The sequence below is a fragment of the Ovis canadensis genome, chromosome 7, assembly GCF_042477335.2.
Source record: "Ovis canadensis isolate MfBH-ARS-UI-01 breed Bighorn chromosome 7, ARS-UI_OviCan_v2, whole genome shotgun sequence".
Classification (NCBI taxonomy): Eukaryota; Metazoa; Chordata; class Mammalia; order Artiodactyla; family Bovidae; genus Ovis; species Ovis canadensis.
In genome coordinates, this window is record NC_091251.1 from 108,949,761 (window position 1) to 108,957,798 (window position 8,038).

Genomic DNA, 8,038 nt, shown 5'->3' on the forward strand with positions numbered 1-8,038 from the left:
TCCGATTTCTTTATTTTTGGGTTTGCTTATATACCTTTTGTTACACATAGGGATGAATACAGAGTCACGTGGGGGTCAGCAGTCCTGACCTTTATCAAAATCAGGTGCTTCACATAAATGTATTAAAAAAAAGGTCTTAGGAATATTACATCATCTTCTGGCCATGAGTGAGACCTGCTTACATTTTATGATCCTTTCTTTCTGATAACCAAAAAAAACTTATTTCTTCCAAGGGTGTTTTTTCTTAAACCAGGCACCACCCTCCAAATAAAGTTACATTCCTATAGGGTGAGGGTGTAGTGAGTTACAATCAAGAAAGGAATTTATTCAACCCAAGGTTAACATGATTAGTCTTAAAGGTTAATTCTTATTTCTCCTATATGCTTAAAGGTTAATACTTATTTCTTCCTATATGCTAGTTATATTCATTATAAGGGTAGGGAACATGGAGATTTAGCAGCAAACATCAACCCAACAAATGAAAATCCTTTCACCAATGCTCCCCTTAAGATCTATTTAGTCTTAAGATATGATAAAGTTACATTCTTACACAGCAAGGACACAGTGATATATAACAAAGTACAGTGATCTATTACAAAAGAGAAAATCCATTAACTCAAAAAGTCTAGTATTGCTAACATCAAAAACTACCATATTTCCTTTGCTATATTCCAAATACATTGATTAATATATTCCCAGGTGCCTAAGGATATGGAGGCCTGGCGGCAATCATTGACTCAACAAGAAGAGAAAGTCCTACGCTAATTAAGACTCTCAAAATACTCCAAAACTCTCTGTGCTGTTTATGGTTGAGAGGTAGTAAACAGTCATGTGCCTAGTGGCGGCAGTAAGGATAATCCTGTCACACAAGCTAGTCTGTCAGCAGAGAGGTTTGACCTGAGACATCCTTGTCCCACCCAGAGCAGGGAATTAGCAGCAATTATTGACACAACAAATGAAGAGACCCTTCACCAATATAATTCCTAACCAACTATACTAATAATTTTAACTCCCCAAAATAATTTGCCTTTAGTAAGTCTAAAACATCTTGTGCCTCTCAGGTTGGGAGGCTGCAAGCAATCACATGTGGCTGGACAAACCTATACAGGTGGGCTAGATAACCTTCAGAGGAGTCCGTAAGCTGAAACACTCTTGTCACGCCCAAGAATTTTTATTGCCTTGGAGCTGCACGTTTACTCCTTCTCCGAGAGAAACGGTTATGGGGGAGAGCCCCCCGTAAAGTCAGAGGTGTAGGTGGGAGCATAAAACAGACTCTGGTTTTGGGGTTAGATGCTCGGGAACAGGGGGTTTCCTGAGGCTTGATCACGCCTTTGCGTATGCCAAGCCTCCTTCCTCATGACCTTTGCCATGGGCGGAATTCCTCACGCTGGCCCCCGGCATAGGCCTCTGACACTTGTGCTTACCAGTTTTCTGTCTGCTGAACTGGCCATTCTCGCCCAGGCGTTTTTTTCTTTTTTTCAGAAGATTTTTACCTCTAAATAAGCATATTTCTTAATTTTAGTCACACGTATTTTTTATTCAAACAGTAAAGAATCTGCCTGTGATGTGGAGACCAGGATTCAATCCCTGGGTTGGGAAGATCCCCTGGAGGAGGGAAATGCAGTCCACTCCAGTATTCTTGCCTGGAGAATCCCATGGACAGAGAAGTCTGGTGGGGCACAGCTCGTGCGGTTGCAAAGAGTCGGACACGACTGAGCGACTCACACACACACACACACACACACACGATTGTTGTTCCTGTGCTGTATATATACCATGCAGTGTCTCCCGTTTCTATGGCTTTAACTGGCACATATACATTCAGGCATAAATTTAGGACTCACGTGCAGTCACCTGATCAGACCTCTCTTCTGCATGTCAAACCATCAAGTTGCAATTTCAGACTTTTCTCGGCTAGAATACCGCCCGTGATTCAACGTTTCACCTCTATTGTAATTCCTTGACTTCTCCACCATTCTAGGTGGCTTTACCACTGCTTGGTTGCTCAAGCTATGAAGCTTCGATCTCCATCAGATTCAGTGACCAGGACCATCTGTGGTCTAACTCTTGGCTCTGTCCTATTCTGATAGCTGAGTGCCTAACTCCACCTGGGCTGCTGTAACAATACAATACACTGGGGGCGGGGTGTGAACAACAGAACTTTCTTTTTCTTTTGAAAATCATTTTATTAATTAATTTGTTTATTTATTTTACTTTACAATATTGTATTGGCGTAAGAACTTTATTTTTCAAAGTTTGGAGTTTGAGTAGTCCAAGGTCTAGGTGCCAGCAGATTTGATACCTGGTGTACAGAATCCACTTGCCAATGCAGGAGACTCGGGAGATGCAGGTTTGATCCCTGGGTCGGCAGGAAGATGCTCTAGAGAAGGAAAGGGCAGTGCACTCCAATAGTCTTGCCTGGGAACCCAGTGGACAGAGGAGTCTGGAGGGCTACCGTCCATGGGGTGGCGGAGTCGGACACGACTCAGCCACTGAGCACACACATGAGGCCCGTTTCATGCTTAATAGACTGTCATCTTTTTGAGGTGTCCTCACACAACAGAAGGGATGAGGGAGCTCTCTGGGTCCTCGTTTTTACAGTCACTAAAATCATTCATGTGGGCCCCACTGTTATGATCCAATCGCCTTTCTAAGGCCCAAGTCCTAAACACCATCACATCGAGGGTTCGGTTTCAATGTGTGAATGTGAAGGGGACACAGATAGTCAGTAGAGAATAGTGGCTCCGCACTGCTCTGCGTAACAGCTTCCTCTTTCACTTCAGTCAGCTTGAGCTGCTTCAGCAAAGTACCACAGGCGCTTCCTTAGTGGCGGAGTGGTAAAGAATCTGAATGAGTCATAGGAGACACGGGTTCAATCCCTGGGTCAGGAAGGTTCCCGGGAGAAGGAGATGGCAACCTGCTCCAGTATTCTTGATGGGAAACCCCATGGACAAAGAAGCCTGATGGACTTCAATCCGTGGGGTCATGAAGAGTTGGACACAGCTTAGCAACTGAGCACAACAAAATACTATAGACAGTGCGGCTCAAACAACAAAAATTTGTTTTGTATAATTTCCAGAGTCTGGAAAGTTCAAGATCTGGGTGCCATCATTCTGGTGACAGTCTTCTTCCTAGTGTGTAGATGACGGTCCTCCCAAGGCAAGGAGAGAGGTCACCTCTTCAGAGAGATCACCTCTGTCACAAATCTTGTTATTTATGAGCACTGATCTCATTCGTGACAGCTTCACTCTTATGACCAAATTACTCCCAAAGGCCCTACTTCTAAATATTTTCACATAGGGAATAAGAGACTCAACATATAAATTTTGGGAAAACAGAAACATTAAGTCCATCAGTTCAGTTCAGTTCAGTCGCTCAGTTGTGTCTGACTCTTTGCAACCCCACGGACTGCAGCACATCAGGCCTCCCTGTCCATCATCAACTCCTAGATTTTGCTCAAACTCACGTCCATTGAGTCAGTGATGCCATCCAACCATCTCATTCTCTGCTGTCCTGTTCTCCTCCTGCCTTCAATTTTTCCCAGAATCAGTGTTTTTTCTAATGAGTCAGCTGTTTGCATTAGGTGGCCAAAATATTGGAGTTTCAGCCTCAGCATCAGTCCTTCCAATAAATACTCAGGACTGGTCTCCTTTAGAATGGACTGGTTGGATCTCCTTGCAGTCCAAGGGACTCTCAAGAGTCTTCTCCAACACTACAGTTCAAAACCATCAATTCTTTGGTGCTCAGCTTTCTTTATAGTCTAACTCTCACATCCATACATGACTTTGGAAAAACCATAGCTTTGACTAGATGGACCTTTGTCAGCAAGGTAGTGTCTCTGCTTTTTAATATGTCTAGGTTTGTCATAGGCTTTCTTCCAAGGAGCAAGTGTCTTTTAATTTCATGGCTGCAATCACCATCTGCAGTGATTTTGGAGCCCAAGAAAATAAAGCTTGTCACTGTTTCCATTCTTTCCATTGGAAATGAAGCTATGAAACTTTCCAAAATGGAAATAAAGTCTTACAAAATGGAAATAAGTGATAGCAATCCTTTATATTGAGCTTATTATAAGGACTAAATGAATTGACTAAAAGTGTTATGCGTAGTGCTCTCCCTAGAGAAAATAAGTGCTACCTGTCATCATCATCATCAATGTCACCTTCAGCGTTGCTGCCGTCGTCGTCGTAGCCATTGTCACCATCATCATCATTTTTAGTTTTTAACTAACACCCTCTACATCCAACCTACAGGACCTTAGCTAGATTTCCAAATATATTTTTAATATTTTAAATTTACCCATCCTCTTTTTCTCTGCCACAACTCTATTCAAGCCAAGATATTCGTTGTAAGTTATTGTAATAGCCTCTAGTTGATCTTGCCAGTTGTTTTCTTATTGTCTTCTAGTTCTCCAGTGAAGAAAAAAAAATTCCAACATGTCAATAGTTTATCTTTTAATAACTGTATTGCAATTTAGAGTAACAGGAGTTGGTGATGGACAGGGAGGCCTGGCATGCTGCAATTCATGGAGTCACAAAGAGTCGGACCTGACTGGGTGACTGAACTGAACTGAACTAAAAGTCTATCATGTCTTAAAAGTCTTATATGCAATGGCCATATACCAACTCTACAACTTCATGCTATTCCACTTTCTGCTAGGTTTATTTGGAGAATCATCCTCTTTTTTGTTTGTTTTTTAATGTTTTTGAGCATGCCTAGCCATTTCTTGCCTCAAGATTTTCTCATGTATTTTTTTTCAGTCTATCTTCTGTTTATCATATTTGTCTTTTGATTAAATAGTTTTAAATATTCCCCATGAAAATGAGAGTGTAGTTATACCCTAGTCAGCAGATAATGATTACCCATATTGCTCTGTAGTGTCCAAGGTTAATATTTAATTTCCATAGAGTCAGTTTTCAAATATAAACTTTGCATGTTGCCATGCAAGTGTAGCTATGAAATCTTCCAAAAAAAAAAAAAAGATAATAAAAAAGAAGGATCAGGAGAAGAAGAAATAAAAAAATACAGACAATGAATGAAGCAAGTCTCTACAAAGAACCAGAGAAGGAAATGGCAACCCACTCCAGTATTCCTGCCTGGAGAATCCATGGACGGAGGAACCTCGAGGGCTACAGTCCATGAGGTCACAAAGACTCAGCCATGACTGAGCACAACAGGGCTACTAAGAGCAATATCTGCACTGTTTAAATGTTCATGTCTAGCAAATTAATTTATATTAATATGTTATTAACATTAATTAAATATTAAATGTAAAATTTTTAATGTATATTCATAAATATAACAACTTCAAGTATATTATGTAAATACATATTTTAAATATACATATATATACATATGTACTTAAAATTCTTTATTCTCAATATCAAGGAGGAAATGATGAAGTCAATTTTATTTTTAATATGAAAATGTTCTCCTTTTCTGAGTGGTATTTAAGTAATTTTTCCTATAGAAATGTTATATGCTAACAAAAATAATAATAAAAAAATCACCAGAGACCAAAACCTCAAATGCAGCAACTATTCTAACTATGATCCAATTGCCTCCAATTATACCTATTTTTACAAGATGAACTAGTATAGGTTGACTGAAGACTCCTGCCAACTATGACAATGTATATATGTAAATAAGAACTCACCATTAGCTCAGTATATAGTTGCCCAATTTCTATTGTAGAAAACGGTTTCATTGTCTTAAAGAATTTGCTTCCAAAATTTCTATACATCAAAATAATAATAATAATAATAAATTGAATTCTCTGCAACAAGATATAGAAATTTTAGGAGAAACTTTTCTGAAATTATATAGAATGGTATTTATGTAGATTTGTAAAACAAAAATTTTCTCAGCAGTTGTTTAGCCTACAGTGATATAAACATAAATTTTGGAAGAAAACCTAACATTTAAAACAAAGCAAGTGATGCCTCATTCTGTTTCTCGGCTTTGTATAGTTTTCTATTCATCACACACTTTGGCAGATAATATGTGTAGTTTAGTGAGTTTGTACTGGCTCACACTGTATTTATTTTCTTTTTTCTTTAGCAGTAGAATTTCATCATCCTTTGATTAGATGAACAGAGAAATCTAAAGCTAATTAAAAGCTGCACACATTTGGTGAGGTTCTTTTGAGTTCACTGAAGCACAAAATAATGCTTCTTAAAAAGACAGTCCAGAAATCAATAGTACCAAATATGGCATATCAGATTATCAGCACAGCCTCTACCTAACTTCAGAACCTGACAAGACACTTGTATGTGTGATAGTGTTGGCACAAAATAATGACTTACCCAAACATTCATGTTGACTTAAGAAAAAGGAACCAGAGACACATATAACATATAAATGAGGAATTCAAACCAAAACAAGCTTAAGCAAGACTAAAGTGCACCACATGAACAAAAGCTATGTGTCACATTAAAAGTGAGAGTACTGGCAGGAAAACTGAGACGCCATGCAGTGCTCAGAAGCAACAGTGCACTGAAATAACGGAAAATATACTCCCTTCCGGAAGTCAGAGCCACATTAACATCGCAACCGTTGATTTAGTGTCAACAAAAGAACATCATCTGTCACAGTAAACTAATGATGTTAATTTGGATTTTATTATTTGTTTAGCTGTGTTAGCACTTAATTTATAAATTCTTTTGACTTTACAGCTTCTTATAAGCTGTAAGTAAATTAGTTGAGACACTTTGTTTACGCTTGTACTACTTAACTAACATTATAGTAAAAATACACAAGTCAACAATGAAGGTTAAGAAACACCATGAATTCTCAAAAAATACAAAGCTGAAGTACTTGTTACAATATCTTATTCATGCACAAGAAAATCAAGCACATTTGCAAGTAAACAAGCATCTTCATACTTTCCCCTTCCTCTTTATTTCAACTGAACTTTTTATTTTGAGAAAATTGTAGTTTCACATGGAGTAATACAAAATAATATATGAAGTTCTAGTTCCCCTCAATAATAATATATTGCAAAGCTATAATACAATATCTAAGCCAGAATGCAGGCATTGATATAGCCAAGGTATAGACTAATTCCTTCATGACACTCAATCATATTTCCCTTTCTTAGCTTAACCAACTTCTCTTCCACCTTTGTCCCGTCTCCCTTAGCTCCTGGAAACCATTAAAATGGTTGACACTTTAAAAAATGAATTTGTCATTTCAGAAATGCTGCATAAATGAAATCACAGGTATGTGACCACTTAGCTAGGCTATATTCAGTTCAGCTCAGTTTAGTTCAGTTGCTCAGTGCGTGTATATATACATACATATGCATGTATATGTATCACATATTTATCCATTCTTCTGTTAATGGATGCTTAGGTTGCTTCCATATCTTAGTTGTAAATAATGCTACTGTAAACACTGGCGTTGTGTGTATCTTTTCAGATTAGTGTTTTCATTGTCTTCAGATATCTATCTAGCAGGAAATTGCTGGATTATGTGTTAGTTCTGGTTTTGTGTTTTTGAGGAACCTCTGTATTGTTTTGCATATGGCTGAACCAGTTTACTTTCCCATCAACAGTGTACAAGTGTTCCCTTTATCCCACATCCTTTCAAACATTTGTTACTTGTAGACTTTTGGATGCTGGCCATTCTAACAATTGTGAGGTGATATCTCATTGTGGTTTTGATTTGTGTTTCTCTAAATAATTAACAATATTGAATATCTTTTCTTGTGCCTGCTAGCCATCTGTTATGTCTCCTTGGGAAAATATCACTGCAGGTCTTTTGCCCATCTTTTAATTTTTTTTTTTACTTTTTTAATATTAAGTCATATGAGCTGTTTTAACATTTTAGGTATTAACCTCTTATTGGTTGTATCATTCACAAATCTTTTCCTCCATTCAGGAGGCTGTCTTTTCATTTTTTGTCCAAGGTTTCCTTTGCTGTGCAAAATCTTTTAAATGGAATTAGGTCCCGTTTGTTTATTTTTGCCTTTATGCCAAAGATTGCTGTGCCTGTATTCTCTTCTAGGAGTTTTAGGCTTTGGGTCTTAAATTTAGGCCTT